Below are 20,236 nucleotides of genomic sequence, written 5' to 3'. Positions count from 1 at the left end.
GGCTCAGTAGTTGTGGCGCATGGGCTTAGTTGCTCCGCGGCACGTGGGATCTTCCTGGACCAGGGCTCAAACCCATGTCCCCTGCATTAGCAGGTGGATTCTTAACCACTGTGCCATCGGGAAGTCCCTGGGAGCCCTTTAAAAAGTATAGGCACTGGTCTTTCCTCAGCTCAAAGGTTTGATTAAGCTCTAGCTTGGATGTTTTTTTCTTTTTCAATTTATTCTGATTTAATCTTTATGAAGTTCAATTTGTTCTGGTCACTCCTCTACTATCACTAAACATCACTAAACATCTGGATATTCTTTCTCCTTTTTCTTCTTCCATATCTATAGTCGTCTTTCTCATTACTTGCCTATATTTGTTCTTATCCCCTGCATTCTAAGAAAGCTTTTCAAATTTGTTAACCACATCATTCCTTCAATTTTCTGCAGCATAAGTTCTGCTCTATACTCCCTCAGTGTGCTCTTAAATTCTGCTTCTGTGTTTTTCCAGTTCCTCATTATCTCGTCCATATCCCCCTTTCATCTCATCTCAACTTTTAAAATGACTTGTTTTGTTTCATATGTGACATAACTTTTACACTTTACTAAAATTTTCTTTTAGATCATACATTTAATGATATTTAGAGCTATGCTCCCCTCTAGGTTTTCTGGGTGCTATTTTCCCCTCTTGTTCTGTAGTTTGTATTGAGTTTTGTTTCATATTGACTTTTATTCTCAACCTTGGTAAAAATGACATCTATCTAGATTTAGTGTTTACCAACAAATAGGGAGATTACTTTGGCCTACGTGCTTCTTTGTGCAGAGATCAAATCCCTTTCTCAGATCCCTGTTGGAAGAGGGAAGGTTCATATCCACAGGACCTAGAGAAATTTCTATTTTTCTAGCAAGCATGAATCCAGTGAGGGCTTCTCCTTTATTGCCTAATTTTCTGGAGTGTTAAAAAACGTAATTAAATTTCCTAGGATGCTCCATGCCATTTCTAATTGTGCCCACTCTTAACCCCTCCCCCTATTTCCTGCCCCGTTATTTTCTAGGAGTTACAGACCCTGCAAGGATATAGCAGAATACCAGTGGAGGTGGGAAGGAGTAGTTTCGGGAGTTCAGAGATCTCCACACTGCACCATACAGTGTTCTAAGCATTATAGAGGGATGATTTCTCAAAGCAAACCTTACATGTCTGTTTAAGAAGCATGTTATATTGTGAGGTTATAGTAGACTTTTCCTACCTTATTTTACGTGGTCTTTTTCATAAAGCAAAGCTGGTTAGTGCCATGTCCATATTTCATATAATTGTTACTACTTTATCTCAGATCTTGGCATTAGATTGTATGACAGCCTTCATTTCTAATGGCCTTATGAATTATCTTCTTTTAATGTGTTATCATTAATATTTCTGTGTAAGACTGGGAGATACTGGTTAAGTATTAGCTAGACACTTTGTTTTTTAAACATTTAATTGGCATATGTATATAGGATTTTGCTAATTAAAACTAAAGTTTTAATTAGCTTTATTTATTTATTTTTGGCTGAGTTGGGTCTTTGTTGCTGGACATGGGCTTTCTCTAGTTGCAGCAGGTGGGGGGTTACTCTTCGCTGCAGTACACGGGCTTCTTATTGCAGTGGCTTCTCTTGTTGCGTAGCATGGGCTCCAGGCATGCGAGCTTCAGCAGTTGTGGCTTGCAGGCTCTAGAGCGCAGGCTCAGCAGCTGTGGCACACGGGCCCAGCTGCTCTGCGGCATGTGGGATCTTCCTGCACCAGGGATCGAACCCGTGTTCCCTGCATTGGCAGGCGGACTCTTAACCACCGCACCACCAGGGAAGCCCTAGACACTTTTTTGAATGAGAACTCTCACTTTCATGTATGTTACAGTAAGTGCATAATAGATTTTGTCTAACTAGTTGAACATGATGTATAACAATAAGGCTTTGTGACTCTTGTGTTTTAAACGTTACTTATAAGAAACATTGTTTTTCTATGATGGGATTAAAATATCACCTATGACAAATATCTCTATAAGCCTGCTTTGTATAGCCTATAAATGTCTACCTTAAAATTATTTTTGAGGTAACCACCACAACTTTAATCTATCTGCCAATCTTGAGGAATATTGCTGTCAAATCTTATGACCAGGTACCCCAAAGTGTACATATTCATGGCTGTTGCTTCATGTCTGTCCTCAGAATTCATGATTACATCTAACACAGTGACAGAAACTCAGGGGAAGAGATCCAAGAAAGCAAAATATAAGCCATGCAGAGTACGTTCCCCATCTTTATCAGCTGTTAAAAACATCAGCCTAAGAGTGACTGATGAGCAGGAGGATATCATAAAAGTGCAAGCTTTTGAAGGCGTTTTCTGATATGCTGCAAATCAAAAAAGTGGAAAGCCAGACTTCAGAATTCATGTGCTTGTTCATCTGAAGTTTAAACTTTAGCCCTGGCCACCTTTGATTAAGATTAACCATAGAACTGCAAGACTTTTTATGGTATAAGTAAACACACCTGTGGACCAGAGCGCACATGTTACTCAATCTATTGATAAGTAGAAAAATCTGCACATTTATTTATTTTTAGGAGTGTGCTGGAACAGCTTTTATGATTCCTGAGAACCAATTGTGTGGGTCTCTTCCGAACTCTGCATTCAGTGACATCACAATGGTAGCCTGAAACTGACCATGTTAGGAGCATTTATGTCATACAGATTGGCAAATGCTATAATTGGGGCTTTTTTTCCTCCAGAGAGCCAGTTGTTAAACATTTATTAGCACCACTATTATTAGGGCCCTTTTTATACTTTCTTTCCTTGTGATTACATGATTATATTTAGTTATTTATATTAAACCTGTCAGCCTTCATTATAGCAGTTGAGTCAGCAATGATATTGAATTTGAATTTTCATAAATTTGCTTTTATACAAGAGCAGAAACGCATATCCAAGCAGTGGTTTTGTACCTTTTTCATAAGGAATTGTTGGTTGTGGCTAAGAATTACAAAAAGGCAACAACTGTAAGCTAGGTCCTCTTTGATTTTTTTTTAATCATTAATCTTTCCAAACTAAAAGATGCGCTTCTATTTCAGTTTTACTTAAGCTTTAATATCAATTAGAGGTTGAATACCTCCAGTTATATTAATAAGGGACTTAATTTCATTTTCCCTAGAGTGTGTTTTTTTTTTTTTTTTTCCTAGAGTGTGTTTTATAGATGAGTGCTCCTAGCTTAGGGTCCTGCTTCCATCTCTACTTCATCACCTGGAGCATGGAGGCCCTATCACCCTGGAGTACGGGGGCAGGTTGTCTGAGAGGAGCACCCTAAGAAGTAAGGAAGCAGGGGTTCCAGGAAACTGCTGGCCTGGGCACTGCTGTCCCCTCCATTTCTCTCGACCGCCTCTATATTTCTTTCTTTCTCAACCTTTCCAGTCTCTTTTCATCATGATCTAATTGATCGTTCATTGTACTTATTAGGTTGCATTTATATCTCTGACTTTAATTTAAAAAAAGAAACAGTTGATGGGAAAGACAGCTTGTACAGTCATGTGGGTAACCTGGGTGAGAAAGCAATCTGTCATCTCTTTAAATAGATATTTTAAAAAATGCATGTTTAATATTAATTTGAGGATGAGGGAATGTCAGCACCTGTTAAGAATCCTTTGTTGTTTCAACATGAAATCACTATTCTTGTCTCTTCTACAGGACCAATTTACATGTGGTTATCTGTGAAAGGATCTGAGGACACAGGGTTGAGTTAACTGGCACCTTATTTCAAGTTAATTCAGTAGTATTTTAATGTTCCTTAGAGAAATACTTCTCAAGTTATCATGTGCATATCTATCACCTGGGAATCTTATTAAGAGCAGATTCAGGGAATTCTGATTCAGTCAGTCTGAGGCAGGGCCTGAGATTCTGCATTCCTAACAAGTTCCCACATGATGCTGATACTGCTGGTCCAGGAGCCACACTTTTGCAGGGGTGGGTGCGAGGGTATGTGTCACATCCCCTTTGGCTCAAATGGAAGGGTCAGTATTTCTATATGAAAAGTGGGTGGGGGGGAACGTTAAGCTAGTTTTCTTTTTTTAAACTAGTTTTATTTATTTTTACTTATGAATCCTTAAAACATTTTTTGGGGGGTGAGTGGTTTACGGGCCCCTCCCATTAAAGAAATTCCTAGCTTATTTTAGATAATCTTGCCAAAAACAGAGGTTTATCCTGTTAGGAGAGAATTACATGATTCTGTGATTTTAGAATTTACATTAAGTTACTGCTTAGAACATGAGATATGAAAGCTCTGATAGGCTTATACTTGTGACTGTTTTAAAAATGACAAAATTTTGATCTACTCAGTGGGAATCGTTGTGAAAAAATTCTTTTAAAAGGAGTAATAAAGGGCATTGAGACTGAAAAACATGAAACATAAAGCCCACCCTTTGTGTGATGATCTAAAGTGAACACCTAGTTATCTAAATGGTGATATTTCCATAAGAATTTGTTATGATGAGCATGTAAATTTACATCGTCATGTACTAGGGCATTCTGACTTATGACTGTGGGGATATGAAGTTGCCATATATCAAGCAGATTCCCCACCCCACATGCAGATTTCAAGTCTATAAATCTGAGAAAACCACAAACCATATTAGATGCCACAAGCGTCTAATATGTGTCCTTGCCAGGTACATATTAGATGCTCAATAAATACTTGTTGGATGAATTGAATCCAAAGGAAACTTACATGCGTAACTTGCTTACCAGTCTGCACAATTTAAACAATACCTGCCACAAGCAAGTGCTTCAGAAATGAATCCTCCCATACTAACCTCTTCAGACCTGGAAGATGAGCAACATTCTTTTGTTGGTCTTTGTGATCTGGTGCTACCTGTATCTACAAAGCTCCCCTCAATCACTTCAGCCAACATTGAGTTTTTCTCATGCAAACACCCACAGCACTTAACCTAGTTCATATTTCTGCCATTTGGACTTTGAAAATATTGCATCTCCAAAAACACTGTGAAATTCTTAAAAGCAGAGATAATGTCCCGTTATTCTTGTGGGTTCCATTGTACGTATCACAGAGCAGGAATTCAATAAAAAATTTATTAAATTGATTTTCCTCCTTTGATAGGTGATTGTTGGTAACAGTTTATTTGTTAAATATTTCTGTCACATATTTCAGGCAAGGCTGAAACCTTCCAGACTCAGCCAAACAAAATATGTCATTGCTTTAAGAAATTTTCTTATGACAGCCTTTGAAACCCCCATAATATATCTCTCGATAAAAAAGGCATAGGCATGTTTCTCCAAGGCTCAGCTAGGCATGGTTGTCACTGTATTTCCCCAAGGTAGAGGTGAGAATAGCTTTTGTTATAGTTCCATCAGGTACTTCTGGTTGATATTTTTTCTCTATTTTTTTAAGGGTCAACTGAGCATGATTTTGGCATGATTATTTCAACCAATCAGTACCCTGAGAACAACCCTTCTAAATCATGAGGAGACGTAAGTAAGTATTTTTAAATGCATTTAATAGCTGATATTCCTGGAAGTTTAATCTAGATCATATCCTCTTCTAGGTGCTTCAGTGAAAGAGTTTATTTTATCTTTGCAGCAGCACTGTGAGCTAAGTAATGTATTACTTATAGCGAGAAACTGAGGCTCGGAGAATTAAAGTCACTTTCCCAATGTCATGGGGCCAGGAAATGCAGAGCTGGGACTTGGACCCAGACTGTCTCTAAAACTATGCTAATACAATAGCCACTGGCTATATGTGACTACTTAAGTTGATTAAATTACAAAAAATAAAAAATTCAGTTTCTCAGTCACACTAACCACATTGCAAATGCTCAGTAGCCACGTTTGACTAATGGCTGCCGTATTGGACAAAGCAGATATAGAACATTTCCACCATTGCAAAAGTTCTATTGGACAGCACTGCTGTAGTGCCGATACCTGCTGGTGGCTTGCTGGCCTTGTGCCTCTTGAAGACCTCACTACAGAAGGGCCTGGAAGCTGGAGAGGGCAACTTTTGGACAGGTGTGTGTGTGTGTGTGTGTGTGTGTGTGTGTGTGTGTGTGCAGTAGAGTGGGTGAGGAAAGGAAGAGCTCTAGTACACCCTGGACCTAGGTTGGTGTCCTCAGTAGGGACTGAGGTCTCCCTGGAATAGACCGTGGAACAGCTGCAGTGGGGGAGGATCTTCCCGTCTCCCCACCAGAGAGGTAGGGAGTCTGGGGAGCTAGTTTAAAGGCTAAGTGGCTGGGCTGGAGAGAGGAAGGAAAAAAGAAGAAAGCTGTACATCAGACAACAATAACCATCCACCCCCACCTGGACTATGTCTGTCCTAAGGGCCCGCTCCCCCTGGAGAAACACGATTTCACCCAGGCCCCTGGGAGGGCGCTGGAGAAGTGTCCGAGCACAGCATATACTTGACAGCCTTTGACTGACTGGCCTCCTTGGGTCCACTGGGGCTTGGATGGCCTGACCACTGCAGAGCCACTATCTGAATTCCTGACAGACTCTCAGGACTGCTATTCTGATTGCTTTACACATGCTGACTAGCATCCCAGTACAGACCGACCGTCTCAGACACAGTGACCACTCCAGATATGCACTGGAATAAAAATGACAACTATGGCTTACACTCAATACATTCCAGATACTATGTCTAGGTATTGTAAGGTAGTAAGTATAAGCTGTAGTTATCAGTTTTATTTATTTATATTTTATTCATATATATTCTTTGAATTTCCAAAGAATTTTATTGTTATCATCATACTTATTTTATACACGAGGAAACAGGCACAGTGACTTGATAACACAGCTACCAAGGGGCAAAGTGGCAGGTGAGCCTGGTCAGCCTAGGCCCTTGGTCCATATTCTTAACCACTACGCTGAGCTGCTTTGCTGGCCCAGCGTGGATACCACTCCAAGTTGCAATCCTCTATGTGCTTTATCTGTAAAACACTGGGTATTCAGTGTGGCATGGTTTTTGTGTGATTACTCCAGCTACAGACAGGTATCCACTGAGCTTCTAGAAACTGCTTATTTTGATTTAAAAATACCAACAGTGGTGACAAGCATTTAGTAATTGGCAGAATTTTCATCTTTATTTTATATCAGACTAAGAAGTTCTACCCTGTCCGGTGGTAAGTAATTTTTTACTTATTTTGAATTTTGTATAGTGCTTTAAATAAGTATTTATAAATGTATATATTTTTGAGTTTGTCTCAGGGGCAAGAGTTTGATTTCAGTTGTTTAACTCTCCTGATAGCTGTTTTTAGTCACCAACAACTGGGTGCTATTTTCTCAACAGCATAATCATTAAGTCCAGGAAGCATTATCTGAGAATAATACAAGTAGTAATTAAAAAAGTAGAGTGCAACCATTAATATTCCATTAATTGTTATTAATGTAGGCCTTGCCAGTACTGCTAATATAAAACACAAAGGGCTAATTTTTAGAAGATTAGTACTACAGTGTCATGAACATAAACAAACTGGAAAAACAAAAACCCAGAGGCTTCTTTAGATTGGTTGAGACAGCTGAAAGCTATCAGTTAATTCTACTACGTAAGTAACACTCTTGTCAGCAATGTGTTGAAGACCAAAGAATTTGGAAAATGATTAAAAATTGAAGAATGTTCTCTGAGCGTATGGTAGATGTGGCATCAAACTCAACGCCAAACACAAGTCTGTCAAGTAGGGGCAATTTCTTACGTATGAGGTGATTGGGAAACTTAGACCAACTCCAGGTTGCCACATTGGGGGCTTTTGAGTCGTTTCATCAACCTAAATAAGAGGCCAAAACTAAACTGCAGTTTTGGGAAAGTCTATCAGGACCGCAAGGATGCAGCACAGTTGAACGAGGCCATGGGTGGAGAACAGATTGCAGCAGTGATAAACCAGTTTGTACTGCATGGGCTCAGATGGGGCTAACCCAAGAGCAAGGACAAGACAAACTTATAAGACAAGCTAAGTTATAGCTTCAAACAAGGCTGCTTTGTGTAAGTATGACTGGGAGAATTCAAAGGCTGAGGGAAGCCTCTGAAAACAGCTCTGGTGTTCACAAAACAAATGCCGTCTTCAGCGGTGGTGATGAATCATGTGTGACAGCCACACCCGCACGAGCCCTCAGCCTCATTCCTCAAAGGAGGGTGAATGAGCTAAAGATGTATAATGACTCGTTTCAACTTTAAGCATGTGTAATATTTAATAAGGCTGATGGGGGTTATACCTGCAGAACATTAGTCTTTTAAATGTGTCTTTTGAGCTCTAAGAAACCTAAATATCTTGGAGGTTGGTTTGTTTGGTGTTTGTTTATTAAGAGTCTGGAGAGGCTTAAAACAAGAATGTAAATAAATCATGGTGACATTTAAATAAAGAATATAGGAAGGCAAGAGCAGGATAAATACAGGTATGCTTGGAAAAACAAGTGAGATTTTCTCTAGGCTGATCTATTTGTTCCTGTAGTCCTCATTACAGTGTAGGCCCCTACCCAGTAAAGCCTGTTTGACAAGCGACAAAGGGTGGTTGGAATGAGCAGGCCACGTGGATTGCCATATTTGGCTTGAAATCCAGAAATTTAAACAATGCCACTCACAGAAGGCAATAACCAACACTCAGCCGCCACACATTTATTTCTTCATGTAATAGATGTATTTATCATATAGCATAGAACAGTCTGAAAAGTTACACTCTCTCATGTGACTGATTTTATACATGGTAGAAAAAAGTGCCCTTTGAACCAAAATTTAATAGATATTAATTATATAGGAAGTAATGATTTTAAGAAAAATGTCCACAATTAAAAATTAAATTGGGTTTTGTTCATTTCTGGTTCTGCATGTAAGAGCTTAGAAGTCACCACACTGTCCTAACGACAAGTGAAAAGCTGCACAGACTGAAAAAAATCAACTTTTCTTGAGTCCATAAGAGAGGAGAGGACACAGGGCTAACCACTGCCCCAAAGATTGGAGAGACAGACCTGCGAATGCTGGTCGTTAGGGCTTCCCCCAGCAGAGACTCAGGAGTGGAAATGGCCAGGGGAACCAGTGCTGCTGGGGTAGGAAAACCTGAACTGTAGTTGACGAAATGCTGGCCGTTCAGTGCACCAACTCTGAGAGAAAAACTCTGGGAGGACCCAGTCGCGGGGCCCGGGAGGACCATTTTGTGAGATTCACCTCTGGGAGTTTGACCAGGTTCTCACAGTAAAAATGAGGAGAATCCCCTCTTGTTTGCAGCAGGGGGTGGGAAAGGAAGCATTCTGAAATCTACCAGTTCTTAAGGAGGCCGGCCCTCAGGAGAAACTAGTTAACTAGAGCCAACTTGTTGGGGCATTATCAGAGAGTAACCCCCCAAGGGGAAGGGAAATCCCCAACTCCAGCCCACTCTAGCCATCCTGCCCCACCTGAGGGAGGAGGAGAATACTGAGAAACACTTGAGGGAAGTTTGCAGTACAGAGGCCTAGTCTCACTAAAAGGACCTAAAACTGCTGTTAAAAAAATCAAGTATAAAAAAAAATCAAGTGAGTTGCTCTTTGACTGCCCAAACCAGAATCCAACTGTCTTTTTTCCTTCAAAAGGTAATTAAAAATCCTATGGGCAATAGTCTCTTAAGCCCAGGGAATCAATGATTTTTCAAAGGAAGGCTTTTGAATCTGAACAATATTTGAATAAATAAAGAAGAGGTGGAAAAATTATGTTCTTTCTTTTTTTAATAATATAAATGCATTTATTCTACATCTACTACTATTCTGAAGGGAAATGCAAGACAAGACTTTGCATAAATGAGTCTACCTACTTCCTTGAAAACTCTTAGGGTAGTCGTGCTCTGGATTTTCCCCTAGCAGAGAAATTGGCTGACAGTGTTTTCACAAGGCTGCGGCCTAGCCAGATAATGACTGCTATCAAGGAAGAGGGAGTTTGGGGGACATAAATGACAGAAGTTGAAAAATTAAATTACATTAAAAATAAATATAGTCAATTTGAGTTTTGTAAATAATTCAGTTCATGGATTTGATTTACTTTGACGAGCGATCTATTTACTTAGTTTTTAAGAAATGAAGGGTTTTTTTTTTTTGTTTCCAAATTATAGCTATAGAAGTCAAGGTTGGTTACATTACTCAGCCTTCTAGAAAGTGGTGAATGGTATCAACCATGATGTTTTTAAAATGGAAAAGAAATCAAAAATTCTTTCTTCCTTCCCTCTCTTGCTCTCTCCCTTCCTTCGTTCATTTCTTCCTTTGTTCCTTTTATTAAATCAGTTTATTTTGATGAATTTATAACTACTGATCCCTGGTTAGAAAAACTAATTTGTGAAACACACGGTTGGTTTAATACACAGTTGGGAAAATGGTTTACTCTGATGTCCTACTTAGTTTTTTACTCATACTCTCAACTGTTGGTCTACAGTTTCATCATGTCTGTGGGGTGCAGGGGTGCAGGTCCCTGGGGAGAGGCCAGAGAGTGGGGCAACTGGATGTAGCCTGGAAAGCTGAAGGAGACTGACTAGTCTTTCTACTCCAGGGCCTTCCAACAGCAGGCTGATGGATGAAGTTGGATTAACAGAATGACAGAGAACACTTCCCTATTTGGTCTGCTCACCATTTGTAGTTTTGCATTTGATTGTCCCAAAGTGGAAAATCTAATGAAAACATTTGGAGAGAAATTTGAGGTGCATTGTTCCCCCCGACACCCTTTCTTTCACCACCTGTGCTCCCCGAAGTATTCTAAAGGGATAAATGGGTTGAGATTGGTCTTGGCAGCATGTCCTCATGCTTACATCTCTTCTGGGTTAACGTGTTATGGGAGAAAAGATGGCTTCTTTTAACATGTGACTCAGTGGGGATCTATTTTCATTTTAGGGTCTTTGCATATCTAAAAATCTCTAATGTTGAAGGCCATTGCTTGGGCTGAAAGTGATTGGAGTGCCAGAACATACCAAAATCTGAAAGTAGCTCATTCATTAATTTATTTATTCATTCAACATATATATATATGCCCATTCTATGACAACCACTGTTATAGGCAAACTATTAAAAGAAGAAGCCTTCTATTCAGAGAGTAGAAGATGAGTCCATTGTCCAATGGGTTGTCCACCTAGGTGATATTCAGTTATATACCTAGATCCCAGACTTCCAGTCTCGGATTTGGCAAGTCCTAGGTATGGTTCATTATCTTCAAGGGTACACGAGAACCATGGTTATGAACTATCAGATGATTTCTTCCTTGAAGTTTTCCACCTTTTCCCTTCGTTTATCGTTATCAAATTTCTTGAACAATGTGTTTTCAGACAAGGGGTCCTACCTTAGAATTTTAGCCAAATCCAACATTAACACATATGCAGTATAACTTTAACAACACAGAACAGTATTTAAAATAATCTAACAAACACTCCTTACTTGTAGCTTTACTGAGAAGTCCCATGTATCTAATTTCAGTTAGGGACTCTGCTACAAAACCTTAGTACCACCCACTGGGGCTGAATTGAGAAACAGATCTGAAGGCCCAGACCAGGAGGTTAGGAAGAATATACAGCTTTCTTTACGTAATAATGGTAACAAGGAAAGATATCATGTACTGAGTATATACTAAGTGCCATATGTGAATTATGATCTTGTCCTTCTTTCAAGTTTGGAGAGGAAAAAAAGAGCCATTCTAGAAGCCAGGAAGGTGTGCTTGTTTGTCTTTCTGAGTATAAATTTGTTTGATGGTTACACATAGGTCTACTGAAGCAATGTTGTACTTGGACAAGTAATAGCCCAAATATCTCAAGATATGCAACTAAATACAGCTCTGCTTCCACTGATCAGGAATTGAAAAAGCTGCATTTATTTGCAGTCAGTTGTTGTTGTTGCTGGTTTTCTGTTTAAACTACAAGAACAAAAGGAGGATCTCAAATAAAGCTTGTTGGGTTCAGCTCTCAAATCCCGAAGAGCTGACGAAAACTAGAATCCCTAGATTCAACCATACCTGCTAATAGGAATACAAACCAAGAGCTCGTGGGGCTCCCACAAGGACTCCTTGGAGAGTCTATCAAGAGTTTGTGCATGCACAAGTCCTTGAATCTGTAGACTGAGGATTAGAAATGTCCTTATTTATTTGTTCAACAGTATCAGCAAAGTAGTCCTTAGAGTATATTGCTATAATAGTACCAAGGCAGCTGTAAAAAAATCACATCAAGATGAAAATGCTGATGATTACTGAAATAAGTATTATGTGTGTAGTGTATCTTACCTTCACAGACAAACCTAAGTGTTTGGCTTAAGTCATTGCAAGACTTTCTAACTCCTTTGACTTGAGGAAAGGAAAAATTAAGTATCAAGTGATCCTTGTCACAGAGGAGGGATACGCTACTGTAAAACACAGAAACAAAGAACTTTCTGGCTTTTGTTTCCAAAAACCTAAAATTTTAGGAATCTGTAGAGGCCTAGACAAAATCTGTAGGCATAGACAAAATACTTGAGAGTTTTGAGAGCGAGGGTTCCCTTCCTCCATCTCCCAAACCAGACTAGAAAATGTTTCTTTAGAAGAGTAGGGGGTGTGGGGGAGTAATGGAGGGGAAATGAAAGAGTAGAAGTGTTGAGGGTTTGCAGAGAGTGGGCTTGTATCCTGCTCCCAAGGCAGATCCTGAAGCTGGGGCATTCAGTGATTTCCATCTCCTTGTCCACTTGGTTCTGCAGTGACAAATCAGAGTGAATCTCGAGACTCCTGTGAGTAACTCTGGAATGAAGGCTCATTCTGTCCCTTTGGAGAGTGTGATGAACCATCTTCGTCAGCATGAGGGAAGCTGCCTTCAACCCAGAGCTGGCTCACAAATGAGAGAAAAACCAAGGCAAGTTCAGCACACCACTGGAGCCCTGATCGATATCAAGAACTGATGTGTTAAATTGCATGTGAAGCCCACTCTGTCTTACCATTTTTCATCTACGTAATATAGCTCCCTTATTATTAATTAAGCCAATCTGAATTAGGTATTCGGTTACTTGGAATCAATAGTATCTAACCTGGAAAGCCAAGTACTATTTTTTATGTACTTTGTGTGTGTGTCCGAAGCTTTAAACATAAACTCAATCTCCATGCCACCCTGGGAAGTGAACATCATTAGCTCCATTTTACAAATCAGAAAAGCTAAGACTCAGGATCATTGCTTAAGGTAGCAGAGCAGGGGCTTGGATCTGGCTCTATCAAGACCAAAAGCCTAGACTCTTTCCTCTCTTGTCATATTATATCCCAACTATGGATCCCAGATCACCTGCAGATGTTTCATTAAAGTTCTGTGTTCATTGTGTTACATGCCTTTTCTGACTTCTCTCTGGAACGACTTCCAACATCCAATGCTTTTGAGGTACAGGGCACACAAAAGCACTTTTTTTTTTTTTTTTTTTTACTACCAAACCCCCGAGGAGATTCAGGAAATACAAATCAAAGTTGTAATAACGGATTAGAATCTATTTTGAAATAGACTCAAGTATTTAGGGAGCAGAATTGAATGCACTTCTTTTAAAGCCTGCCTGAAATGGCAACAGGAAGTAGCAGAAAGGGTGGGTGTTTGGAGTTAGATAGACACGGGTAAAAATTCCAGCTTTAGGACATGTGGGTTTACAGGTGGCAGATTAGGTGTGCCTAACAGATACGCCATCAAAATCCCGTTGAAAGTCCAAAAGAATATGAAAAAATAGCAAAATTAACAATAGCAATGACAATTAAAGAAGAGACTATTGTTCAAACTCTGGCCTGCCTTTTCTTAACTGCATCATTGAAGGTGAAGGATTGAGAAGCACTTTCCTAGAAGACATACCATGTGCTCTACCTAAAATAGTCTCTCCAGAAGGTATTGAAAAACTCGAATCGATCCTCCCTCTATACACCTACTCCAGGATAATGAAGGGTCACACAGTCAGAAAAACTCAGAGCCATTATACAGTTATGCATGAAATGTCTTCTAAGCCAGACTAAGCAGGCTGCTAGGCTCTTCCCCACTCTGACAGTTTCCCAGCCTGTCAGCCTTCAAATGGTGAGTCCCTCTCTAATCCACGTAGTGTGTACAACTCCAAAGGCACCATATTGCAGGAGGGAGAGAAGCCTGGAGAAAAGTGCATTGTATGATGCACTATGAGAGTAGTCTCTTGTGTGGATGTTTCTTTCAGCCAAAGAAATAAAAACAGAGGTGGAGACAGAGTAGTGACTACAAGGCGCTGAGAGAAACTACCGGATTAAGGAAGGAGAGATCCAACCTCAACCTAGTGGACCATCACTAGATGAATATCTGCTAGGAATCATACATGAAGCTGTGGGCTATGTGCAAACCTTCAAGCCCTCTGTTTAGATGTGTGAAGGAAAGTGGCTGCGTCTGGATGCGTAGTAAGGGGAAGGAGTGACAATCGGGCAAAGCTGTCTCATGACAAACATTGGTTTTGGATTGAAAGATGAGTAAACAGAAAAACAAAACACACAAACTACAGGAGGCAATTTAAAAAATGTTGACAAAGGATGGATATTCAATAAATGTGAGTGTGGTGAAATAACATTTTGAGATATTAACCTATTTTTTTTCCCCCTGATACTTCACTTTTTCCTGTACCTTCCACCGCTACCCCATTCAAGGAGCTGGCAGTTCTGTGCTCTTTGCTCAGGGCACGGATGGGACAGGGCAGAAGACAGAAACAAGGGAGTATTATACCTCTGTCTCCAAGAGCCTAGGCCCTTAGGGGACTGGAGAAGACTTTAGGCATGGCCGAAACGTTAGGGTTAAAGAGAAAGAGGTCTACCTTTCCACCCCAACTACAGGAAGGGAGATGGATTGTCTCAGGGAGATGGACCCTCTATCCTGCTTTCTGGAGGAAGCCTAGGGTTCAGAGAGAAAATAGGTGTGGTAAATTTAGGGGGAATCGGTCTTGGCCAGTTGGGTACAGATTTTGGTGTCCTAATGTGATAGGGAAAGATTCAAATATATTTTGTGCCTGTAAACTGAAGGGAAATAGGAGAGAGAGCCATTAGACCTGAAGGGGGCAGGTGGGGAGAAGCTCGTGATATTTCAGTGGTGACCTGTGCAGATTAATGACAGAGAACCAGAAGAGGTAATAGCTACCTCAGAAGAAATCTGCATGGACATAGGACATTGAATACTAGATCAGAGTATCACCCCTTTCATCAAATGCCATGGCACTGTGTAAGTCACTTATAACCTAGACACACACACACACACAAAACTTAGACACAACTCTAAGGCAGGGGAAGGGAACCCCAGATTATCTGAGATTAAGTTTCTGCCATCTTGGTGGAATGGGAAATAGGCATTAGGTCAAGTTTTTAATAATTATTATAAAGTTATATTTATTTTCACATCTGAGATATAAACTGAGATACTTATTAACTACCTTGGCTATGATATTACTTTTATATCACAGCCTTCACGTGAGTGCATTCTTTGCTCAATAAAGGCAGTCTTTTAAAATAAGGTAAATAAAAACAAATTTTATTGATAATATTATGCCACTTTTTGAGGTAACTGGAGATTTAAACTTAGGTTGTAATTTGCTGCATAATAAAGACTTCAGACTTAATCTAGAGACTTAATTCAGGTGGTTCAGCAGTTTATTGAACCAAGAGTCAGTAAAAAATGTAAGTGCAAACTTGACTTCATCATTTCTCACTCTTGTGAATCAAGTATATATATACCTAATGGCGTAAAATCGGAATTCCTCTTAATGTAATACATTTGCGTGCCAGTTCCCTGACCTTGGGCTAAACGAGAGCAGTAGAAAGCTCATTTATATAACTGAAAACCATCTGTAAAAGCAGCCAGCTTTTAAGCTGCCTTTAGATCAAAGTGGATATTTGGAGAGAAGCTGCTTATAGGTCCATAGAACACTGATGTTGGTCGTTTTCTCCTTGAGATTGGAGCTAGCCAGCCTCTGAAACCCCATCCCAGCATCTCTACTGTTTAACTGGCAGGTAAACTTTTCAAGTAACCTTGTGAAACAAATGATTCATATGGTGACGTGTCACATTTTATTACTGTCTTCCAAAAATAAAAGATAGAGAAGTATATTTGCTGCCACAATTTCCAAATAACAGAAAAAAAATATAATCTGTTTCTGATTTTTATTCCATTGTGCTAAAAGCTTCAGAAGAACTGTGTGCTGATCTTTTAAGTTGTCTGTATAGTGTCATTTTGTGTACTTTGGATAGCTTTTCTCATTCCTATTTTTCTTTATAAATCCTCACAAATATTTCACTTGGAAATGTTCTACTCAGTTGCTTTCTTCATTTTATAATACTAAGTGCTTCCTATGTGCTAACCACTGTGCTTTATGCTGACTTTGTGGAAATAAATAAGACAGTCTTTTCCTCCCTCAAGGAGGAAAGAGGTTCTTGGGGGACGCAACGGGTGCACACATCATTACAATTCCATGATATAAGAATTTTGATAAGGACTTGGCGTCAGCACACTTTGTGTGTGGAAGGGCTAAATGGGAAAAATCTCAAACCATCAGTGTTGGTGAGGTTGTGTTATGACAGGCAGACCATGGGAAGAGCCGGGCTCAGCTGCCTGTGCCCATTTGTAGCTCTAAGTCCTATCAGAGAGTTACTTTTCTCTCCAAAGGAGCTACTTTTCTCACCTCTCCCATCCCAGTAGGGCTGGTAAAAGTGTGTGCAGTATGCCCAGGGGCAGAATTCAGGACTCAGAGGTTCTCATATGGGAGAAGACAGGCAGAGTCCCAGACAGTGCCAGGCAGCAGAGTGAGAGAAGTCATTACCAGAATCAGGGAGGTTACTGAGAATTTAACAAGCAGGGGAACGCACTGGGAAATTACCTTGTGTTTTGTTTTTCATTGCTGTGGCCTCATCAGCAAGAATTGAAAGTCCTGTGGATTACCACCTTAAGAGGTTAATGAAGGCATAGCATGCGTAAGGCCCTGGCTCTCCTTACTTCTAGAAAAGACAAAAAAGCTTTTAGGTAGTCCTAAATCCTGCTGGCCACATCAAGATGTTTCTGGCGATAATCAGGGGCTGTTATGGGAGAACAAGAGGTAAGGACAAACCCGTTGTGTTTCAGACCACTGGTACCATGTGGCCACGAGGAGGGACATCAAGTAACCACAGACTGAGAGGCAGGGCTCCCTACCCCAAACTGGAAGTCTCGTGGATCTCCCTTCAGGCTCATGTAAAAAGGGAAGAGAGGGAAGGGGGAGAGAGTCCCTGGGTGACCAATATCAGACTTTTCATGAATCTTGACAGGTGACTCTCTGAGTTGGTTAAAAATCAGACTTAGCCTTGGAACTATTGACATTTTGGATGAGATAATTACTTTTTGTGGGCACTATTCTGTGCATTACAGGATGTTGAACAACATCTATGACCTTTACCTGTGGGATGTCAGTAGCACGCACCCCACCAGTGTGATCACCAGACAATGCCAAATGTCTCTTGGGGTTCTTCAGTTGAGAATCATTAAATAAATATGACAAAATGGGAAAAAGACATTATTTGAACATGAGCCCTGTAGAACAGGTCAGATCCATTACACCTGAGTAAAAAGTAATGCGTGGCAGGCATTTTGTATACTTACTGGCATAAGCAAACTTCTTTAGCAGTGATAGAAGAGGACATTAAGAGACCCCAAACAAACAGAGACATCTCAGTGCAGGCAGGGTTGGATTTGGGGAAAGAAAGCAACAATACATATACAGTGAGAAAAAATGAACCAAACCAGAAGAGAGCAGAAGCCTTTAGTTAATCGGTGAAGCCTTTTTACCAGGTACCTAATGAGGAAGAGTTCAACATTTATATCAATTTCCAAATAAATATTCTTTACAATTTTTAAAGAGAAGTTACCCATAAACCATGTGTGGAGAGTTTTTATTCCAGAACACCTGCATTATCAAGGACACCTCTTGTTTTCCTTATATAGTCCTTGATCAAAGAGTAAATTAGCTAGTTTTGAATCCTGGGTAAGCCCTAACTGAATGCTAGAGTCAGGTATCTGGTGCTTAGGCTTGTTGGGGCAAAGCTAGGTGAGCTGGGAGAGCCTTTTAGAGGGCGTTGCTTCTACCTTGCTTCTCTGAGTCAAGAAGGAAGGAGTCAACACATCCAATTCCTCATCCAGACATTCCTCAAGCCTCCCTTTTGTGACTTGTTTCCTTTTTTCAAGCTGCCTTTGGTGTTTATTAGAGAATCTCAATGGGGCCCAAAGTGGGTGGAATCCGTAGGATTTGGGGGCCCCACCGTGAGGCCCTCCCTGGGCTCTCTCTGAGCTGTGGCACCTGATTCTCTCATGATGTCCTTTCTGAGATTCATTCTCCTGAGCCCATCTTTATCTCATCCAGGATATATACTTTTTATCTCCACTGTCATTTATTGCTTCTGAATTATTATCACAGAAGTTGAGGATGGGAATTAACCTGAAAAATTATCTAGTTCAATATCTTTTTCCCTTCACGTATGTGTAAACTGAGGACCAGAGAGGCAGCCTAGATTAAGGAGAGTATACAGGAAAGAGGGGTGAAACATCAGGAACACCAACATTTAAAGGACAAGAAGGCAAAGCAAGCTAAGGAGAGTCAGACACGTTGAAGGAAATCTAGGCTTGAGAAGTGATGCGGAAGCCGAGGGAGGAGTGCAGGTCAGGAAGAAGGGAGGGGCTGAGAGCCCAGTGCTGTGAGAGGGGAAAGCATGCTTTGGACAGGACCTTATGTGGGGAAAGCTAGGTTGCAGGGATTGAAGAAAGGTCAGAAGGAAACTCAGGAGTTGAAGTAACTTTGTCTTGGAAAGGAGGGAGGATTTCACTCTCCACTTACCTGTCAGAATGCTCTTGAACACCTGGAGCATTTGGTGGGCTTCACAGCAGTGTAAACAGCAGGAAAAACTGACTAGCGAGACTGTGAACGGCTAGCCTTGACTGCAAACCGTCCTTGGGAACTATAGGATTCTTGTGGGGTAGAGGAACGGACTGTGGAGAGCAGGGGGGCAAAGCAGAAAGAGTCAACTTTCATACTTTTAGGTCATTGTTTTTTTAGTGGAGCACAATAGACTCAACTCTTTTAGGGAAATTGATGCTTTTGCAATATAATTTAATGGTTTTTTTCAAATTTCTGTAGCTTTCATTTGAGTAGTTGATGAAACAGACTACCTGCTAGTTACATGTTGCAGGGTTATTTTTCTGCCTGGGGGTGATTTTATTCTTAGGGGAAAAGGATGCTATTTCCATAAATCTCAGACATTACATGCATCAGAGAACTCAAGGAAAAAGCTTTTATTCTCTTGAGACAGACACAAATAGCTCCAGTTTCTTCTACCTCTTGTTTGAAGCCGCCTCATAAAGTGCTATCACAAACAAGTTCCAAGGATGAATTGTTTAGTGCTATAAAGTTTATTTGTGTGCAAACACACACACATATCGCATTTATACTCCACACGTAGTTATACTCTCTAAGAGCACTTTAGAAGACTCAATATAGATTTTATTCCATGGAAAATAATAAATACAGACAAATAAGAAACCCACATGTTAAGATGTAAACAAATGATGGATATAAAAATTTCAAAAGTTTCTACTGAAAGACTGAAATCTAGCCATTTGGTAATGGAATGTTGATTTCCTACTCGTGATGTTTTCCCTCTTTAAACCAGATGGTATTTCTCAAAATTCAGGTTATAAAGGCATAGCACAACTTGCATTTTTTTCCTTTTTATGTTAAATGGTAAATTTCACATTGGCAGAGTGACACCTCTGATGGCCTTCTTATGGGAGAGACTTCTCATTCAGTACATGTGACCATAATCTCTTACACAAGGGAATTAGGTCACCTCATTCCATCTCCACTTCAAATACCTTTTGTTAAAAGTCTTCCACCAAAGTGAACCTCGTTTTTTTCCTTCATATTTTCTACATAGTCTTCCTTGTGAAAATTCTTCAGCTGGGAGTTAGGATTCCATCAATATCCCCAAGGTGGGTGGGGATAAGAGTGAGCTTAGGAGAGTTTGATAGGCCCACAAGACCCAAACCGATCAGGCAACTTCAAAACTAAGACACTGTCTATTTTGCACATTCAGAATCAAACCTCACATGTACTTTTAATTCCAGGTATTGTCTTATTTTTCCTGCTTTATTTCTAGGCCCTAGCAGAGTATCTGGCAGATAGTAGACTTTCACTAAATAGTTCTTGAATAAATAGATGAAAGATAATTCTTCTGCCTCCAAGAAACAAACATTTTCAAAGAAATGAACATATTCAATTGAGTCTAAGTGG

The 20,236-nt window shown here is 40.1% G+C and overlaps 1 protein-coding gene across 4 annotated transcripts in view; it reads left to right on the top strand.

Moving 5' to 3' along the window:
• PLPPR1 (phospholipid phosphatase related 1) overlaps positions 1-20,236 on the top strand; it is a 641,182-nt gene that overhangs the window by 271,431 nt on the left and 349,515 nt on the right. For 3 of the 4 annotated variants that reach the window (XM_060299950.1, XM_060299949.1, XM_060299951.1), the window contains one exon: positions 5,409-5,492. The gene's annotated coding sequence lies outside the window, so the exon portion shown is untranslated. Of the gene's footprint in view, positions 1-5,408; positions 5,493-7,105; positions 7,132-20,236 lie in introns of all 4 variants that reach the window. The other variant, XM_060299948.1, reaches the window with a different exon arrangement.

The sequence above is a fragment of the Globicephala melas genome, chromosome 6, assembly GCF_963455315.2.
Source record: "Globicephala melas chromosome 6, mGloMel1.2, whole genome shotgun sequence".
Taxonomy (NCBI): Eukaryota; Metazoa; Chordata; class Mammalia; order Artiodactyla; family Delphinidae; genus Globicephala; species Globicephala melas.
This window is presented reverse-complemented; position numbering and strand designations above follow the sequence as displayed.